We start from the raw sequence: 16462 nt of genomic DNA, 5'->3' as shown, positions 1-16462 counted from the left end.
TTATGACTGGCTTCTTAGGGACATGGATGATGGTAGCTGACCAGACAAGGTGGAATGGTGGCTTGTGTCAGGGAAGGATTGAAGATCTTGGTAAAGACCCCTGATAGCTGGTCTGCACAAGCTTTAAGTACTTTGCCAAGTATACCATCAGGTCCAGTGGCTTTCCTTGGGTTCACCGACTTGCGCGCGCACGCACGCGTCTCACTTGGTGTTCCTGGAGAGTGAGCGAATGGGAGCTGGAGGTCGTTGGGAGCAGCGTGACTGCATGGGGTCTCTTTGCCTCAAAGTGAGCAAAGAAATGGTTTAGTTCCTCCGCCAGCGAGGCGTTAGCACCATCAGTCACGGGTGTGTTGCCTTTGTAATTGGTGATTTGCTGTAATCCTTGCCACACCTGCCGTGGGTTCTTGTGTGTGAGATGGTCCTCCACTTTTTTCTTGTAGGCCTCCTTTGCAGCTTTGATGCCTCTCCTCGGTTCTGCTCTTGCCATGCTGTATTGGGCCATGTCACCCGATCTAAAGACAGAGTTGCGGGTTCTCAGGAGTGACTGTACTTCACTAGGCATCCAGGGTTTTTGGTTGGGATAAACCAGGACGCGTTTTTCAACAGTGACATTATCGGTGCAGTTCTTTATGTTGAACAGTACAGTTTCTGAGTATTCTTGTAAGTCCTGTTGTTCAAATATATTCCATGCTGTATGTGGAAAGCAATCCTGCAGCTGAGAGAGTGCTCCCTCAGGCCAGGGTTATATGAACTTTATGTCCGGCTTGGTTTTCCTCCTTAGGGGAGTATATGCTGGGATGAGGAGCAGTGAGAGATGGTCTGACAGGCACAAATATGGGAGAGGTACAGGTACTGCTCTATATGCATGCTTTAAGTTGGAGTAGACGTGGTCCAGTGTGTTTTTCCACCTGGTGGGACACTACGTATTGTACGAAATTAGGAAGCACTGACTTTAAACATGCTTGATTGAAATCCCCCACAACAATGTAGACTGTTGGATGAGCCTGCTGTTGTTTATTTATGGTGTCATGCCGATGGGCAAGAGCTGTGCTGACGTTAGCATCTGGTGGAATATTGGCAGCTGTCATCATCACTACTGTGAACTCTCTAGGCAAATGGAAGGGTCTGCAAATGACAGTCATTACTTCCAGGTGAGGAGAACGATGGGTGTATATGATCTTGCTGTTTGTACACCAGTCATAATGTACATAGATGCAAAGACTACCTCCTCTCTTCTTACCGGAGTCACCGTTTCTGTCTTGGCGATGGGTGGGACAGCCCGTCAATCGTACCGCAGCGTCCGGGATCAGCGGGTGTAACCAGGTTTCTGTTATGATCATCACACAGCATTCGTGAACATAGGTGTTTGCAGCAATTTTCCAGTTCGTCTGTTTTGTGGCCGATGGAACTGGCATTGGTGAGGAAGACCTCTTCGACCGTAACACTGACTGCTCTCAAGACACTTCCATTGACTGCCCCAAGTTCTTCCGTCTTCCTGTCTTTCTCCTCGGTGAATGAAGAGGAGAAAAAGGAATTGAGGACCTTGCCCATATCCTGTGGCTCCAAACAGAGTTGACCTCTTTGATTGCTGAGGTGTCCCACATTCTCCCTAGTTACCCCTTTCCACCTTATAGATTCATACTAGACTAAGTGGGACCCGTTGGGTCCCAGCATCACACAGGAGGGCTGGTCATCCAACGCAATATTCCACCTCTCCACCCATTCTAATATTGATGGCCAGTTGGGGGGGGGGGGGGGCTTTCTGGAGCACTAGTATGGGTGTTATGGGCTGAAGGGACTGGTTTCCAGAGGGCTAGTATGCAAATTGTGCGCCAAATGGATTCTTGGGCTAGCGTCTCAGTCAACCAAGCCTGTTGTGCTTGCAACTCACTCACGGCTGGTGGGCTGGTAGTTGACTCATGGCTAATCCTTGAAATTCTATTTCAAGCAGGGTATAAGGCCACCAAATTCAAGTGCAGTTTCTTACCACTTCTAGCAGGATGCAAGGCCACCAAATTCAAGTGCAGTTTCATACCATTTGAAGTAGGGTGCAAAGCCACTAAAGACAGCGAGTCGTGACCTCTCCCTCCTCCATCTTGCAGAGACTGAGCCACACCCACATTTCCGGGTTTTATAACCCCTCCCCCCCCCCCACCGGAAAAGGTGTGGCTTTCATGGAGTGATTGACAATAGAGAGAGATTCTCAACATTTTTTTTTAAACTAATAACACTTTTATTTTTCATTGATGGGAAGAATTCTCTGCACCTGCTCAGCGGAGGGGGACTGAGTAAGATGGCCAAAAATCACAGCCGTATGTGGTAACGTTTTATCTAAAATCAATATAAAGTGCAAACAGGAAGTGTGCATTTACAGTAGTGCCTTTCAACTTCAAGCCAAAGCACCCAAGCCACCATTTGCAGTAAGTAATGCACTTCAACTTCATGCCACCATTTGCAGTAAGTGTTGCCTTTCAACTTCAAGCCAATGCACTCACGCCACCATTTGCAGTAAGTAGTGGCTTTCAACTTCATGCCACCATTTGCAGTAAGTGGCGTCTTTCAACTTCAAAGCTCCCAAGCCACCATTTGCAGTAAGTAGTGGCTTTCAACTTCAAGCCACACCCAAGCCACACCCAAGCCATCATTTGCAGGAAGTAGTGCCTTTCAACTTCAAGCCAATGCACCCAAGCCACCATTTGCAGTAAGTAGTGCCTGTCAACCTCATGCCATCATTTGCAGTAAGTAGTGCCTTACAACTTCAAGCCATAGCACCCAAGCCACCATTTGCAGTAAGTAGTGTCTTTCAACTTCAAGCCACAATTTGCAGTAATAGTGCCTTTTCTACTTCAAGCCAAAGCTCCCAAGCCACCATTTGCAGTAAGTAGTGCCTTTCAACTTCAAACCAAAGCTCCAAAGCCACCACTTGCAGTAAGTAGTGCCTTTCAACTTCAAGCCACAATTTGCAGTAAGTAGTACCTTTCAACTTCAAGCCAATGCACCCACGCCCCCATTTGCAGTAAGTAATGCATTTTAACTTCAAGCATTGCACCCAAACCACCATCTGCAGTAAGTAGTGCCTTTCAACTTCAAGCCACACCCAAGCCACCATTTGCAGTAATAGTGCCTTTCAACTTCAAGCCAAAGCAACCAAGCCACCATTCGCAGTAATAGTGCCTTTCAACTTCAAGCCAAAGCTCCCAAGCCTCCATTAGCAGTAAGTAGTGCCTTTCAACTTCATGCCACCATTTGCAGTAAGTGGTGTCTTTCAACATCAAGCCACACCCAAGCCATCATTTACAGTAAGTAGTGCCTTTCAACTTCAAAGCTCCCAAGCCACCATTTGCAGTAAGTGGTGTCTTTCAACTTCAAGCCACACCTAAGCCACACCCAAGCCATCATTTGCAGTGTGCCTTTCAACTTCAAGCCACACCCAATCCACCATTTGCAGTAAGCAGTGCCTTCAACTTCAAGCCTAAGCAACCAAGCCACCATTTGCAGTAATAGTGCCTTTGAACTTCAAGCCAAAGCAACCAAGCCATCATTTGCAGTAAGTAGTGCCTTTCAACTTCAAACCAAAGCTCCAAACCCCCCATTTCCAGTAAGTAGTGCTTTCAACTTCAAGCCAAAGCACCCAAGCCACCATTTGCAGTAAGTAATGCTTTTCAACTACATGCCACCATTTGCAGTAAGTAATGCCTTTCAACTTCAAGCCATTGCACCCAAGCCACCATTTGCAGTAAGTACTGCCTTTCAACTGCAAGCCAAAGCACCCAAGACACCATTTGCAGTAAGTAGTGCCTATCAACTTCATGCCACACTTTGCATTAAGTAGTGCCTTTCAACTGAAAGTCAAAGCACCCAAGCCACAATTTGCAGTAAGTAGTGCCTTTCAACTTCATGCCACCATTTGCAGTAATAGTGCCTTTCAACTTCAAGCCAAAGCTCCCAAGCCACCATTTGCAGTAAGTAGTGCCTTTCAAATTCAAGCCACAATTTGCAGTAAGTAGTGCCTTTCAACTTCAAGCCAATGCACCCACGCCCCCCATTTGCAGTAAGTAGTGCCTTTCAACTTCAAGCCACACCCAAGCCACCATTTGCAGGAAGTAGTGCCTTTCAACTTCAAAGCTCCCAAGCTGCCATTTGCAGTAAGTAGTGCATTTCAACTTCATGCTACCATTAGCAGTAAATAGTGCCTTTCAACTTCAAGCCAATGCACCCAAGCCACCATTTGCAGTAAGTAGTGCCTGTCAACCTCATGCCACCATTTGCAGTAAGTAGTGCCTTTCAACTTCAAGCCAAAGCACCCAAGCCACCACTTCCAGTAAGTAGTGTCTTTCAACTTCAAGCCACAATTTGCAGTAATAGTGCCTTTTCTACTTCAAGCCAAAGGCCCCAAGCCACCATTTGCAGTAATAGTGCCTTTAAACTTCAAGCCAAAGCAACCAAGTCACCCTTTGCAGTAAGTAGTGCCTTTCAACTTCAAACCAAAGCTCCCAAGCCACCATTTGCAGTAGGTAGTGCTTTCAACTTCAAGCCAAAGCACCCAAGCCACCATTTGCAGTAAGTAGTGCCTTTCAACTTCATGCCACCATTTGCAGTAAGTAATGCCTTTCAACTTCAAGCCATTGCACCCAAGCCACCATTTGCAGTAAGTATTGTCTTTCAACCGCAAGCCAAAGTTACCAAGCCACCATTTGCAGGAAGTAGTGCCTTTCAACTTCAAGCCAAAGCTCCCAAGCCACCATTTGCAGTAAGTAATGCCTTTCAACTTCAAAGCTCCCAAGCCACCATTTGCAGTAAGTGGTCTTTCAACTTCAAGCCACACCCAAGCCACACCCAAGCCATCATTTGCAGTAAGTGGTGTCTTTCAACATCAAGCCACCATTTGCAGTAAGTAGTGCCTTTCAACTTCAAGCCACAATTTGCAATAAGTAGTGCCTTTCAACTTCAAGCCAAAGCTCCCAAGCCACCATTTGCAGTAAGTAGTGCCTCTCAACTTCAAGCCAATGCAACCAATCCACCATTTGCAGTAAGTAGTGCCCTTCAACTTCATGCCACCATTTGCAGTAAGTGGTGTCTTTCAACTTCAAGCCAAAGCAACCAAGCCACCATTTGCAGTAAGTAGTGCCTTTCAACTTCATGCCACCATTTACAGTAAGTAGTGCCTTTCAACTTCAAGCCACAATTTGCAGTGCCTTTCAACTTCAATCCAATGCACCCACGCCCCCCATTTGCAGTAAGTAATGCATTTTAACTTCAAGCCATTGCACCCAAGCTACCATCTGCAGTAAGTAGTGCCTATCAACTTCAAGCCACACCCAAGTTTTAGAACCAATAGTCATTTTTTGCAAGCTTTAGAACCAATAGACATTTTTTTTGCAAGCTTTAGAACCTATAGACATATTTATGCAAGCTTTAGAACCAATAGACATATGTTTGCAAGCTTAAAACCAATAGACATATTTTTGCCAGCTTTAGAACCAATAGACATATTTTTGCAAGCTTTAGAACCAATAGACATATTTTTGCAAGCTTTAGAACCAATGGAGAAGTTTTTGCAAGCTTTAGAACCAATAGACATTTTTTTGCAAGCTTTAGAACCAATAGACATATTTTTGCAAGCTTTAGAACCAATAGACATTGTTTGCAAGCTTTAGAACCAATAGACACATTTTTGTAAATTTTAGAACAATAGACACTTTTTTTGCAAGCTTTAGAACCAATAGACACTTTTATTGCAAGCTTTAGACCCAATAGACACATTCTGCAAGCATTTTAGAACCACTAAGGGCACTTACATTTGAGTAATGTGTTCAGTGTTATTCACAGCTCAGAGAAACGTGACCCTCTGCCTTCCTCCATCTTGAAGAGACTGTGTGGCACACCACTTCCTGGTTTTATAGTCCCTCCCCCCTGCCGCCAGCAGGGACAGCAGAGAGAATGGGGAATTTTGTAAAAACATTAATATATCAGTCATTTTTAATCGACGGGAAAAATGCTCGGCACACATGTGGCAGAGGGGGGCTCTGAGCAAGGTGGCCAAAAATGACGGCCGTAGGTGGCGGCGTTCTCTCAGAAATCGCAGCACAGATGGCCAAAACCAGTCAAGAACAGACTTTTGGTGATAGATAGATAGATAGATAGATAGATAGATAGATAGATAGATAGATAGATAGATAGATAGATAGATAGATAGATAGATAGATAGAAGATAGATAGTGATACAGTGTGGAAACAGGACCTTCAGCCCAACTCGCCCACACCGGCCAACAATGTCCCAGCTACACTTGCCTGCGCTTGGTACATATCCCTGCAAACCGATCAATGTACCTGTCTAACTGTTTCTTAAAACGATGGGATAGTCCCAACCTCAACTACCTCCTCTGACAGCTTGTTCAATACACCCATCACTCTTTGTGTGAAAATGCTCCCGCTCAAAATATTTTCCCCTTCACCTTGAACCGGTATCCTCTGGTCCTCGATTCCCCTACTCTAGGCAAGAGACTCTGTGCATCTACCCAATCTATTCCTCTCATGATTTTGTATACCTCTATAAGATCTCCCCTCATCATCCTGTGCTCCATGGAATAGAGACCTAGTCTACTCAAACTCTCCCTATAGCTCACACCCTCTGGTCCTGACAACATCCTCGTAAATCTTTTCTGAACTCTTTCAAGCTTGACAATATCTTTCCTATAACATGGTGTCCAAAACTGAACACAATATTCTAAATGCAATCTCGCCAACGTCTTATACAACTGCAACATGACCTCCCAACCTCGGGGTTGTCCTTAATGCTTATCTCACCAGCGAACACAACGTTCGCATTCAGTTGCTCCCCTGCAATAACTGGTGCTTTTGAACACAAAGGTTCACATACCACGATACACAGTCATAGAAACATAGAAAAAAAGGCCACCCGGCCGTTCGAGCCAACACCGCCATTCATAAGATCATCCAAAATCAGTACCCCGTGGCTGCCTTTTCCCTTGATTCCGTTTGTCCCAAGAGCTAGATCTAACTCTTTCTTCAATACAGTCCACCAGGTTTTACTTACCACACGCGTGTGGTGATACGGGGCCCGGAATACAGCTATTATGATGTTGGGATTCACTCCCGTTTAGATGATTTGTCACTGTATAACTTCCTTTCTCATTTAATCTCTCTTTCTGGGACTATCTGAACTCCATCGTTGGACTGTCGAAGTCGTGTGTTTCAGTTCTTAGAAATTACTAGTGAAATATAAATCGTATTATTCTATGTTGAGTTTTCGTGCTTTCCAATTTTACTTCGAAATTATAATTTGTGGTGTTTTTTCTTGTATGTTCTTACGGAATTCCAATCATGGAACTTAAAATATATCTCCAAAAATAAAATCACGAAATAGACTAATAGTCGTTATGTTCTGACATAAACTCGGAATTTTATTATTTAGATTAAGACATAATAAAACCTGTCTCACAATCTCTTGCGCGTGCGAACGCATAAGGTTTATCCCAGTTATTGCCGGCTTTATTACCGGCTCTGATTTGTCCAGGTCTTTACTCGCCTCCAACTCTCTCTCTCTCTCCCCCACCCCTTACTTTCAGTCTGAAGGAGGGTCCTGACCCGAAACGACATTCATCCTTTTTACTCCAGAGATGCTGCCTGACCCGCTGAGTTACTCCAGCACTTTGTGTCTATCTTTGGTATAAACCAACATCTGTAGTTCTTTGCCTGTGTTCGTCCAAATTATTGATGGTTTTCACAGAAATTATATCGATCTGTGTGAACTAACACAATACAGAATAAAGTGTAGGAAGAAATTGCAGATGCTGGATTAAATCGAAGGTAGCACAAAAAACCCAGAGCAACACAGCGGGTCAGACAGCATACATGGAGAAAAGGAAGAGGTGACGTTTCGGGTCGCTACCCTTCACATCGACCCGAAATGTCACATATTCATTTTCTCCAGAGATGCTGTCTGATCCGCTGAGTTAATACAGAATAAATATTGTTGACCAAACTGCAATTTTTGACCTTTGCTGTTGGCGTCTTCGCTTAATTTATTTAAACTTGATTAATCTAAGTGCATAGACAGGGCAGGACAAAGTTCGTTTCTCGATGACAGGTGCAGGTCTGTGCAGGCAACGCACCTGCTCTTTTACAGCTTACACTCATTTACTTAAGTTCAGTTATTGAGTACATTGCCTTTTTGCCATTTTAATAAAGTCTAATTGAAGTATCCAGTTCAGCAAATCCCCCAAATAATAAATTATGAATTTCTTGTTCATTAACAAATTGTTCCAATAACCCATCTACATTTATTGTCAACGCTAAAGTATCCGTTCCGCAATTGAAAAGGGGCTTCAACTTTCTTCGAAGCGTACATTATACGCTTAAAATAAATTTGTCGCCCTTTGATAAATGCGTAACTGATACTTTGTAGTCCATGTATCTTGACAAATACTATTTTGATAGGATATATTTTGAAGCTATAGGTTTGTGAATTGAATTCACCGTCCTAAACCCTTAACGATTCAAACTTCAAAAAAGTTTTCAGTGAGCAGAATAGTTAAATTGTAAAAAGTTAAATGCGTACATCCAACATAGTGGATGTTAGATTGCCCTCGGAACGCCATTCTTTGCAAAATAACAATATCAAATTCCGGCGTGATATACAAAGGTGAATTTATTGACCAATAAAGCATAATTTTATTCTACAGCAAACAATTTTCTGAATACGTCTCTCGAATTCATTCCAGATTCATTCAGGTATGATGATTAAGTTCCAATAATTATTCCTGGACCAGGTTGCACTGAGGGGGAATGATGTTACATAACACGATCGTGGCATGGACTAGTAGTGCTGCGACTTGAATTTCAATGTCAGTGTTGAAGCCGGCGGTGAAAACAGCGCAACAATTGCTAATGGAACATCACACACGTTCAAAACTGAGATTCGTTGTATCACAATAGTCTGAAGAAGGGTCTCGACCCGAAACGTCACCCATTCCTTCTCTCCAGAGACGCCGCCTGACCCGCTGAGTTACTCCAGCATTTTGTGTCTTTCTTCGGTGTAAAATAGCATCTGCAGTTCCTTCCCACACAGTGTAATGGGCTATTCTGCTTCACTATTCTGCTGGTGGTTTTCCTATCCACTGGTTCGGCGGCAGTATTCGTAAGTGTGCAACCGTCCCAAAATTGGGTGAGAATACCTTTTTTCTCGCCATTTGGACCGTATAAAAATAATTATGTTCCCAATCTCTACAATGAGAAGTTAAAAACACAATGTGTGGTTGATTAAATGTTCAGTTGCAAGAAGGCATGTTAGCCCGTTCGGCTTTCCGCACCATGATGACATGTGAGAGGTTGTGTGTCCTGGCACGTCGGACCTTGTGGCTGATCTTCCTCCCAGTCACTGGAATGCGAGCGAGGAGATGATTCCCCATCACTGACATTCCGCAAAAGTTCGGCTAACTCTGCGATATAGATTTGTGCCATCTGCAGGGTTTCGTACTTCGACAGTTTCCTGTCGTTATCCAGAGCTGGAATCACGCTTCGCAATTCATCAAAAGCATAGTTTAAACCATGCATCCTCCTCCTTTCGCGTGCATTTGCAGCAAGTCGCCGGTGCTTTGGTGGTTTGGCCACCTGTTGGCTTGGAAATCCTGTCTGACCTTTGAGATTGCAAAGATCGTTACCTTTCCTTGCCGCCACGATGGGGAGTTTCGCGTTTGAAATTAAGCTGGGCAAATCTCCGTGACAAACGTCTTGATGGCACAAGACTGCGAGCTTTTCTCCGGGCGGAAAACAGGTATGATAGGATGGGCAGGTTGCTTGGAAAGCGGGTGGGAGCCAAGGCCGGGGGTTGGTTTTGGTAAGGCGCTCTGTGCTTGCTGGAGAAATTGTGTTGGCTTCATTGGAGTCTTGTGCCAGCCCCTGTGCAGGTCTGCGGGACATGTCGGTGAGCGCAGTCCAAGCCAGTGATGCCGCGCCCAGGTACTTCCCCAGTGATTGTCCCGACTCCCGCCGCCAGCTATTTATACACCGGGGGGACCCGGGGATGGGGAAGGGCGACCAATCAGTCGTGCTCCTTGCGCGTGTGACTGACCAATCGGTATAACCGCTCGGGCGGCCCCGGCCTCGGTACCTGATGGCGTGCGCTGCACGCGTGCGGTTGTCCAATGAGAAGCAGCGGAATGGCCTCTCGGTGAATCATTCATGAGGGCTCCGGGCTCGGGTTCCATCCTGACACCCGCCGGGTCGCACTGACATTTCACCTCCACCTTCACCACTACGAGTTAAGTTTAGTAAATTAAGTTTATTAAAGTTTAGTAAAGTGTAGCTTAGCAAAGTTTATTTAAATTTTGTTTAATAAAGGGTTATTAAAGTTTTGTTTAGTGAAGGGTTATTAAAGTTTTGTTTAGTGAAGTTTAGCAGAGTTTTGTTTAGTGAAGTTTAGTAAAGTTTTGTTTAGTAAAGTTAAGTTTATTAAAGTTTTGTTTAATAAAGTTTTGTTTAGTAAAGTTTAGTAAAATTTTGCTTGGTAAAGTTTAGTCAAGTTCAGTAAAGTTCAATAAAGTTCAATAAAGTTTAGTAATGCTGCGTGTACCGAGGTACAGTGGAAAGCTTTTGTTTGGTTGCTATCAAGTCAAATAAAAGACTGTGCATGAATACAATGTGCCTGAAGAAGGGTCTCCACCCGAAACATCACCCAACGCTTCTCTCCAGATGTGCTGCCTGTTAAGCTGAGTTACTCCAGCATTTTGTGTCTAAATTCTTATGAATACAATGGAGCTGTCCACAGTGCATAGATGGTACAACCTTTAGTGTAAAGATATAACATTGAAGTCTGACAAAGTAAGAATAAAGATCGTTCAAAGGTCTCCACTGAGGTAAATGGGAGGTCAGGACCACACTGGCTGATGAAAGGATCATTCAGTTATCTGATAATAGCTGGGAAGAAATTATCCCTTAATCTGGAGGTATTCATTTTCAAACTTCTGTACCTCTTGCCTGCTGGGAGAGGGGAGAAAATGGAGTGAACAGGGTGAGAATGATTGTTGGTGGCCTTTCTGAGGCAGCGTGGTGTAGATGGGGGCAATGGAAGGGAGGCTGGTTTGTGCAATGGTTTGGGATACATTCAAAATTCTGCATTTTCTTGCAGTCTTGGATGCACCAAGAAGTGCAATTAAAACCATCTAACAAGCTGCATGGAGAAGTGTTCTTTATTTTTACCTCCTTGCACCCTTTATGGGCGACTATTTGCATATTCATTTATGCAAGCAAGGAATTTCACTGTGACTTGTCACAAGCAACAATAAAGTTTTCATTCATTCATTCATTCACAATGTAAATTGGGAAAATTACTTCACGTGTTTGTCATATTTGATTGGTTACATTAAAAAAAAAAAGGGTCCCAAAGGGTCCCAACCTGAAACGTTAACTAACCATGTTCTCCAGAAATGCTCCAGCACTTTGTATCTTTCAGTAAACCAGCATCTGCAGTTCTTGTTTCTACTCTATAGTAACCTTACGCTACAAGGTTAATTTCCACAAACCGCTTGAATGTAACCAACAAGCAACATTATATTGTTAAGCATATAGGCATTTAGAATGATTGGCAAAGGGCTTGTGCATTCATTCAAACAAATTTCAAAGTTCATTGGATGTCAAAATTAATGCGATCATTTTTCCAAGTAATAAATAATTTTTAGCTTGATGACTATATATTTAGTTTGATGGCTATATTTGGGCCAAATGACAGAGATTTGAGCATAGACTGTGAACGTGTAATCACCAACCAGACCTTTTTTTACAGTTGTAAATAATTCAGCATGACCTGTCCCTGTTATTTAAATCATGTCTTTTCTTTGGTAGTTCTCAAAATTGAGATACACAAAGCATGGGCAGAGATGTTAGAACTAAAAAAAATTTGAAAAATGCTACTTGAAATTAATTAACTTAAGTTCTATAGAACCATAGCTATGTATACCATAACAGTTCCTTTCACAAATCCTACTGAAGGTTATTTATCAAACAAATTATTTACCCAAGGTGAGTTTGTTTTATGATAATAGCTTGTTCATTCTTTGAAAAGTTAATATTCTATATGTTCATCCATTGAATTCAGAGGTATTCTCCTGAATGTACCTCCTTGCTAAACCAAATTAAATAAGAAATTATGCATCCCAAATTTTCCCCTTCATATAAGGCTAGAATATAGTCCACTCAGAGCAAACAATAACCATTGCACAGTATGGATATATATTTTTACTCTGTAGATAGAAATAAAGATTGCTCTTCATTGACTTGGGTGTATTTTTTTAAACTATATTCAATATTCATAATTATATTGATGGACGTGGCAATTGCAAAGATTGGCTGTGTATAGACTTACATTTGATTACTCTCAACACAAATACATTTAGTATTTTAAATGTCACTGCATACATTGTAGGCACAAATATAATAATTTGTCAGATAAAATGTACACCTGGACATGAAAATAACTGAGGAATCAATAATTTTTAAATTAATGTTTAATTCCTGTCATTTAGTGTTATGTTAATTTTGCCTTTGGGACTTGAGCATACTTATTCAAATAAAATCAGATTATGTTTGAATTTCATGTGATAATTTTTGTTTAACAGATTTGATCAAGTATATTTGTAATTATTTTCAAGAAAGCTTTTAAGTTTACATTAAAGGCTATGTGTTTAAATATGAAATAAAAACTAAATGTAGTTTTTACGTCATACGTGGCAAATTACTCAGAACCTTTATTCAATATTTATTAATTTATTGCCCTGTTTTATTCTTCCGAATGGAACTGAACAAACATGAGAAAAATAATTTTAATCAATGCATAAGCAATTTGTATTAAAAATGTAACTTAGAAAATAAGGAATCTAGAATCTACTTCTTTCCAAATTTACATCTGCATCTGTAAGATCTCTTGTGGATGTGAAACATTGTTTCTACTAAATTGCTCTTTTTTTTGGAAAATCAGGAGCTATTGTTTTAACAGCAAAGAATTCAAAATCCAAGTGATATAAAATCATCATATATTATTGACACAAACTGACAAACTAAACTGTTGTCAATACTATAAATGTTGGTTTCCTTACATATTTGATTGTACAATCATAAAAACAGTGGTTAACCATTTACCTGATTATGCAGGTTGAAAAATAAGGTTATACTTGTGGTATATATAGATACCTGGGGTAATGATTGCACAATTTACTTCGCTCTGCCGATTTAGATACAGCACACAAAATTCCCTGGTTATCTCATCCCTTCCCACCCAAAACGCCTTCCGCAGAGACCGTTCCCTCCTCAACTCTCTGGTTAATTCATCCCTTCCTACCCAGGCCACCCTCTCCCCAGGTATCTTCCCCTGCAACCACAGAAGATACAACACCTGTCCCTATACCTCCTCCCTCAACTCTGTCCAGGCACCCGAACAGTCCTTTCAGGTTAGGCAGAGGTTCACTTGCACCTCCTCCAACCTCAACTACTGTATCCATTGTTCAAGATGTGGACTCTTACACATCGGTGAGACCAAACACAGACTGGGAGATCGTATCGCGGAACACCTTTGCTTAGCCCAGCTGAACCTACCTGATCTCCCAGTTGCTGGACACTTTAATTCTCCTTCCCATTCCTACACAGACCTTTCTGTCCCAGATCTCTTCCATTGTCAGAGTGAGGCTAAATGCAAATTGGAGGAAAAGCATCTCATAAGCCGCTTGGGCAGCTTACAGCCCAGCGGTATGAATATTGATTTCTCTCACTTCAGGTAACCCCGGCATTCCCTCTCTCTATCCCTCCCTCACCCAAGTCGCACTAGCTTCTCGCTTTCACCCTACAAGCAGCTAACAATGGCCTGTTTCTTTTACCATCGTTACTTTTTTACATATCTTTCATTCATTGTTCTTTATCCCTCCGCATCACCGTCTATATCTCTCGTTTCCCTTATTCCAAACCAGTCTGAACAAGGGTCTTGACAGAAAAGGTCACCCATTCCTTCTCTCCAGAGATGCTACCTGTACCGCTAAGTTACTCCAGCTTTTTGTGTCTATTGTTAATAATGTTACTGGTTTGACCACATACTGAATCATATTTCTTTCAAAAGGAGCTTTGAACAAATAGTTTTTTGTTTGTAACAGAAAAAGCTGATTTATTTATCTTGGCCTGTATATTAATAATTGAAATATATTGCCATTAAAATCTCGCCTATGAACATATATTAATTTAAGAACACATGTATACAATTGTACTAAACCACATCAGTATCTAATTATGCCTAACATGTCTAATACATGGCAAGGTTCTTAACGCCAATTTGATCTTTCTTGTTAATCATAATCCTTGGAGGAGGTATAACATTCTAATTAAATTTAACACGTTTTAAATTTTCGTCGACCTGTAACGACCTATGACGGGTGCTGGACAAAGTCGCATAAGTGGGACAGGCCCTTAAAGCATAAGATATGATAAAGGTATTATTTAATATATAACAATATGTATTAAAAAACATATTTTCAACTGATTATGGCATCCTATCATTGAATAATTCATAAAAGTCAAAATGTGATAATAAGAAATCTGTATTTTTGAATATCTGAATATCTAAAGCAGTTAACTTTAACACATTCAGAATCTATCTATCTCTCTTTGTTTGGGTTAGAAAACTAAAACTCTGATCTTGTGCTCTTCCGGTTTGCGTGGATTATCTATTTGCACAAAATGGTACGCGATAGCACTACAATTTTTTGCCAGCTCACTCACCGTTCTGTGCTGCGAATGAAACAAGTTTCATCTGATCGGTGGCATATTGTAAAAGTTAGTGAGGTTTCAAAATCTTAAAAACCACGCGTCTGCAGATTAGTCTCCTCTCCTGTCAGGAGATTGGTCTCATCTCCTGTCGGTCACCCGGGATGGTGACGCCCCTTCCGGTGCGCCATCGCTACACTGATTGTCCGGCTCCTCTGTCACAATAAAGCTGAAGGAGCGGAGCGAGCAGAGTGCGGATCGGCCCAGAGCATGATGGACTGCGAGGCTCATTGCTGCAATCCGGAGATCCTGGGTAGTGAGGAGGGAGAGTGGGGGGATTGAGGGAGCCGGGAGCTGGTGGAGCCGGGACCGGGCACTGGTGGGGCCGGGCGCTGGTGGGGCTGAGGCCGGGGGCTGATGGAGCCGGGACCGGGCGCTGGTGGGGCCGGGCACTGGTGGGGCTGAGGCCGGGGGCTGATGGAGCCGGGACCGGGCGCTGGTGGGGCCGGACGCTGGTGGGGCTGAGGCCGGGGGCTGATGGAGCCGGGACCAGGCGCTGGTGGGGCCGAGGCCGGGCAGTGGTGCGGCCAGAACCAGGGCCGGGTACTGGTGAGGCCAGGCGCTGGTGGGGCCGGGTGCTGGTGGGGCCGGGTGCTGGTGGGGCCGGGTGCTGGTGGGGCCGGGTGCTGGTAGGGCCAGTCGCACCACCCCCCAGCTCCAGCCCCTTCCCCTCTGGTGCCCCTCACTGGCTCCTGCCCCCCATCCCATATAACCATATAACCATATAACAATTACAGCACGGAAACAGGCCATCTCGACCCTTCTAGTCCGTGCCGAACACGTATTCTCCCCTAGTCCCATATACCTGTGCTCAGACCATAACCCTCCATTCCTTTCCCGTCCATATAACTATCCAATTTATTTTTATATGATAAAAACGAACCTGCCTCCACCACCTTCACTGGAAGCTCATTCCACACAGCCACCACTCTCTGAGTAAAGAAGATCCCCCTCATGTTACCCCTAAACTTCTGTCCCTTAATTCTCAAGTCATGTCCCCTTGTTTGAATCTTCCCTACTCTCAGTGGGAAAAGCTTATCCACGTCAACTCTGTGTATCCCTCTCATCATTTTAAAGACCTCTATCAAGTCCCCCCTTAACCTTCTGCGCTCCAAAGGATAAAGCCCTAACTTGTTCAACCTTTCTCTGTAACTTAGTTGCTGAAACCCAGGCAACATTCTAGTAAATCTCCTCTGTACTCTCTCTATTTTGTTGACATCCTTCCTATAATTAGGCGACCAAAATTGTACCCCATACTCCAGAATTGGCCTCACCAATGCCTTGTACAATTTTAACATTACATCCCAACTTCTATACTCAATGCTCCTGCCAAGATGTAGCACCTCACACTTATCAGCATTAAACTCCATCTGCCATCTTTCAGTCCACTCTTCCAACTGGCATAAATCTCTCTGTAGACTTTGAAAATCTACTTCATTATCCACAACCCCACGTATCTTAGTATCATCTGCATACTTACTAATCCAATTTACCACACCATCATCCAGATCATTGATGTACATGACAAACAACAGTGGACCCAACACAGATCCCTGTGGCACCCCACGAGTCACTGGCCTCCAACCTGACAAACAACCATCCACCATTACTCTCTGGCATCTCCCATTCAGCCACTGTT

Source organism: Amblyraja radiata, chromosome 11 (assembly GCF_010909765.2).
Source record: "Amblyraja radiata isolate CabotCenter1 chromosome 11, sAmbRad1.1.pri, whole genome shotgun sequence".
Taxonomy (NCBI): Eukaryota; Metazoa; Chordata; class Chondrichthyes; order Rajiformes; family Rajidae; genus Amblyraja; species Amblyraja radiata.
Note: the sequence above shows the minus strand (reverse complement) of the source record.